We start from the raw sequence: 5,530 nt of genomic DNA, 5'->3' as shown, positions 1-5,530 counted from the left end.
TTTGAAGTAATTTTTTTTTTTATCTTATTTTATTCAATTTGTGAAAACTTTTGTAATGCATATTTGAATGTAAATTATTAGTTTCCCAAGTTTTTCCACTAATTAACCTTTTTGACGATTTCTGTGACGTTTTTAGAAACAATACTTTTTGTGACAAATTTTAATATTTTTTACTAATTTTGTTTGTTTGTCGTGATAAACTATCTTCATAAGAAATTATTTTTTATCCAAGTTATGAGAACTTCTACAAATTAGTTTTTATCCAAGTTAAGTTTAGCTAGTGGATTTCATTTCATTTTTTTTTATACTTTTCTTCTCTTAAAAGTACTTATAAAGAAATTTATCCAATCAAAGCTTCGATCGGTTCTGTTTGAATATAGTACTCTTTTAATACAAGCTATCAATATAGTGTGTAAGGCGATTAGAATGATGATTGAATGATATTTCTACTTTCTTTTGATGGATAGTTTACTATTTCAATTCTTGGAACTCTTTCTTTTCTATTTATAAATTATAGTTTTTTGTTAGAATATTCTGGTCATTCATTTTCTGAAGTCTTGTTATTCGAGTAATCTTATTGGTTACACGGTTGTTTTATAGTCTGTTCCTGTCCTGTGTGCTTTATGTCCTGTTTTTTAATATAATTCATTTTCTCCATTATAGCTATGTTGATTGAACTAAGTATTATTGGAAGGAAAGAGTGGAAACTAGCTCTGAAATTTCAGGGGTGGCCATCTGTAATACAGAGCAAAACAACAAGAAAAAGGCTGCAAAATAGATACTCTAGGGCTCCAAATACAATGGAACTCCAAAACTCCTCCCAATTGAAAATCAGAGAAGCCTAAAATTGCAAGGTACAATTCTCTACTGCTGGTAACTGGTGTTGTATGATGCTCCTTCGACAATGTGTGAATTGGGCAAAAGAATCATCATGGAGATATCTAGGAAAAAGGTGTTAGGAAAATTAACTAATAAAGAAGCCACTGTTAGCTTTTTCTATTTTGATTTTTCAGATGAAGGTACATCCTAGTTGTGCTATATGCTAATGCTGATGGAACAATCATGAATATTTTCAGATGACTATTTAGATATTGGACTTTGTAATTTATCTTAAACAAAGTAAGAAAACTGCACTATCATCCTTCATGAATAACATAGATAAAACTCTTACCAATCTTTTTATGTACAGTGGAGGACAGTTCGATGAAAGGTTTGCTTCAATTAGCATGGATACATCAGCATTAATACGGAGATATGGTGACCAAAATCTGTCTGTCCTTAATTCCTTTTTTGTTGTTTTCGTTATAACTTGGATTTTTTCCTTGATAGCAAAGTCTAAGTACTCTCGATGCTTCAGAAAAGATTTGAGTCCTTTAATAGAACACAGTGAAAAGAAATTAAAGGCATGCTTGGTTAGAAAAGTAGAAAATGGGTGGGGAGTGAAAGTGGAGTGGGGTGGACAGGTTTTGATTGTTCAGACCTTGATGTTTGGTGGAAAGATGTGTAAGTGAAAAGTGGGGAAAGAATCAGTTTAAGCTTATTTTCGAACTACAATAGACTAGAATTGAGAGTAGAGTAAGGATGAGTTCCACTACACTAAACACCCAAACTATTGTTAGTAATTTTCTTCCAAAATTCTCTCTTATTTATTTTTAGCTCTAGTACACCCCTAAACGTTCTGTTTGAGCCAAGATTGCTGATTTGAACTCACCTTTAGTAACCATGGCAGGGCAATCAAATTAAACTGTTTGCTCCCATTATGCTGAGATTTCAATTGTGACCTCTTAACAATCTTTGGCGGCTTATGCCAAAACATGGTCCTGTCTTTATATTTTAAGCAGTTGAAGTTGCATTGAAATTTTCCCTTCAAGTTGGCATGCAGGCTGAATCCTTAACGATAACAAATTTGCTAGAAAGTGAGGAAAAGAGATAACTATGCGATTGCTTGGCATTGTTTATATTGTCATTGGATTTGGTAATTTGTTGTCAAGTTTTTAATCTAGTTTGTTTCCATTACTAACATTTTTTAATCAAAGCTGAAGATTGAATATGACGAAATTATATAATCCTTTATGTCGTTAAAGTCAAGTTGTACGACTTAAAATTATACTTAATTTTAAGTATAATTTTCAGTACGCATTCATCTCCCTGATAGCAAGAGGAAGTCAGTCCCTTATACTTTAAATTGATTTCAGCAAGTATTTTACAATTTTAATTATTTATTGGTGTCTTTTATTTTATAATTATAAACATACAAATTCATTAACTTAAAATTATTTGTTTCAGGCATCAGATTACGGAAGTGGTGCTCCATCACCTAATCAAGTAATAGGATCAAGTGCTGGAAGCAAAATTAATTAGAGATGTGTGTTTTAATTTTAAACTTGATTAGCGATGTATATGAACTTTTGAACAATTATGTGTTGTAATTTTAAACTTGATTAGGGATGTATGAACTTTTTATGTTTTTTAATTTTATATTACATAATTTTTGAACATTATTATGTGCTTTAATTTTCAATGAAATGAATGGATGATTATAACTTTATACATTATTTTATTATAAAAAAAGTGGTGGTTAAATTTTATAATTGTATAAAACAAATTATAAAAAAGATTATAAAAAAGTGGTGGCTAAATTTTATTTATTCACAATTAAAATTACAGTCAGTTAAAAACGCTACTATTTTACGTATATTATGGCGCCAGAATCTTCTTCAATGAATGTAAATTGCGACAATTATAACTGACACTACTTGCGTATATTATGACGTCAGAATCTTCTTCAATGAGTGTAAACTGCGACAGTTATAACTGACATTACTTACATATAAAAACTGCCACTACTTACACTATGTTTAAAGTGGCGGGTGTTGCGGCGGGTAGCATAAAACCGCCACATTAAACTTTGTGGCGGCCAGTTCTATGGCGGTTTAGGAAACCGCCACAAGTGTATATTGTGGCGGTTATAACCGCCACAATATACGAAAATAACCGTCACAATATACACTTTTTTTTGTAGTGGGGTCAGGATACTAGTTGTTCTTTCTTTTAGTCTCTGTGTGAGTAATATCATGATATGATTAAACCAAGCTATGATATCACATGATATGAGTTGAATTTAGGATTACACATATTGTTTATAAGTTTCACTTGGATTAGAGATTCGATTAGCAATTATGGTGACAACTTATAGTGAGGATCGCCACTATACACAAACATAATCAAGTGGTTAGGTAAGTGTGAAGGTTCTCTTCAAAAAGGAAAGGAGAAAAGCACACACACAAGTAGATGATATGATACAAGTAAAGTCAAGAAACAATGAATAACAACAAAACTACAATTAAAAGAGGAAATGAGACTTAAATGGATGAAGATGATTAAGTGAAGATGAGAATGGAGGGAGTCACACCACTTGGAGGAGGTTTCCAAGATAAGTGAAGGAGGAGTCACCACTTGAAAGCATTCTAAGATAAGAAGACTAAGAGAAAATATGAACACTCAGGTTCTCACTCAAGGAAAGTAACTTTACTAAAATTCAAGATAAAATACAAGAGGAGGTGACAACATATTTATAGTGATAAGTGTCGTGTGATTAGGAAAGGGAGGGAGATTTGAAATTCAAACTAAGCCTAATTAACTCCCTAAAAAGGCGCCAATAATGATGGATCTAGAAGGGGTCACATTTTAAACATTTAAACATGTGCTTAATGTGGGAAGTGTGACTTGGTCGTCCTTTAGCTAGGGTTTCTAGAAACCCATGCTATGTTATTCTTCTTGGGTCAATATGGTCCAAATTTATTACATTTAAACCCTATTTACAAAACGACTAAACGAAAGAATAGTTGGTATCCTAGCCCATGTATGGTGCCTTGCTCCTAATGATCCTTTAAGGAATGGTGGGGCCTAAGTTACTATATGATATGCTTGACCTAGCCTTGAATCTTGTTTTCTACTCCTGGTCATCCTCCTGTAAGATTGGCCAAGCTTAGATCGTGGTGAGCCAATCATGGTTTGATCAATCAACGTTGATGACTTCAGCTCTTATCAAATATAAGAGTTTGTATTGGACTTGCATGTATTCTTAATATTTTAAGCCCTTAGGACTAGGTTGTGTAGATCCTACGGGGATTTAAATGAATCCACCACACAATGTTTATTTGTCTTTCAATCACACGCTTTTTCATGTGGCGTTATTGTGTACTAGCAGAGGAGGTAGATGAACCCAAACCAAAAGCAACAACACCACTACCTTCACCATGATATGTAATAATTGATAGGTGAAATTGTGGGAAATCAGAGGGCAATGAAGGCACATCAACATGGTTATGAACATATTGTGTGGATTTTCTTTCCACATGTTTGCTAGTGGTTTTGGACAGTTTCCATATCTACATAAGAAGAGCATGTTGCTTATGTTGGTTGGAGAACAAACTTTTTGGAGAAACATGCATTTCAAGCCAAGTTATGAAGAAACTCACTCTACCTCCAACTACGATGAGGACATGGCAATAAAAGAGACATAATAGGCCTATGATTTTCTTTTAGTTATCTAAATTGATGTAATTTTCATATCAATGGAATTTTCAAATCCAATTACTTTATGTGCACCTTTTCTTTAAATAAAATGTAATTAAAAAAATAGATCTAATCATTATTATAAAATAATTTTAAACACATCATACTAAATTGACATGCATTTTGCTTAAGAACATACACAATTTTCACTTAAGCTTGTGACTACAAAAGTGGGTTAGGTCTGGGAAGCTAACTTATTAGCCTGCCACTAATTTGGTAAAATGGTTTCAGATTTTTAGCCTTCCAACCCCACTGTGCTGCCCCACCACCTCGACGAGTCAAAGACGAGGCAGATGAGTTGGCCAATTGGCCATTTTTGAATGAAAAGCAAAAAAGAATTTAAAAGAACTTTTTTATATTATATTATTTGAAGGATACAATATGCGATTTAAGTTTTAGCCATTAATATTTACAAATTATGTTTTAAATATTAAATATAATGAAGTAATTTAACATATAAAAGTAATAATCTTTTTAATTTATTCATTTAGAGACATTAATTAACTTATTAAAGATTTAGAAAATATATATATATATATATATTCAATAAAAAAATTGGTAAACTTGTAGAATAAGTTGTAACTTTGAACCTGCCTAACCATAGCAGGTCAATCTACCCAACCCTATTTTTGGCAGGCTAATGATGGTTAGGCCAAAACGGATCGAATTAATCTATTTTTGATGAAGACCAAGGAGAGAGGACGAATGAAGCCCAAGCCCAATTTGAGTCCCAAGCTCAACTCATAATTACATCATCCACCATCCCTCAGAGAATTACTAGAAGCAGGGCACAAGCTATAAGAGATGAGCATCAATTAATGTCTTTTTTTATAATTTCTTTAGAGTAGATTTAAAATAGAACATAAAAGGGAGGTGTGGATAGGAGTTTAGGGCTTGTGAAGTAGCAAAGTCACACTTGTTGGGTTTAATAGTGCCAAAGTTCAAGAGGGGG

At 32.5% G+C, this 5,530-nt stretch overlaps 1 long non-coding RNA gene across 1 annotated transcript; it reads left to right on the top strand.

Annotated features, from left to right (window-relative positions):
* Positions 1-873: 873 nt before the first annotated feature.
* Positions 874-2,501, top strand: LOC137826907 (uncharacterized). The gene is made up of 2 exons (XR_011083619.1): positions 874-1,975; positions 2,287-2,501. It is a non-coding gene; the product is annotated as an uncharacterized lncRNA (long non-coding RNA).
* Positions 2,502-5,530: the final 3,029 nt, after the last annotated feature.

Source organism: Phaseolus vulgaris, chromosome 8, assembly GCF_000499845.2.
Source record: "Phaseolus vulgaris cultivar G19833 chromosome 8, P. vulgaris v2.0, whole genome shotgun sequence".
NCBI classification, from domain to species: domain Eukaryota; kingdom Viridiplantae; phylum Streptophyta; class Magnoliopsida; order Fabales; family Fabaceae; genus Phaseolus; species Phaseolus vulgaris.
The sequence above is the reverse complement of the archived record's forward strand: the minus strand, read 5'-3'. Positions and strand labels throughout refer to the sequence as shown.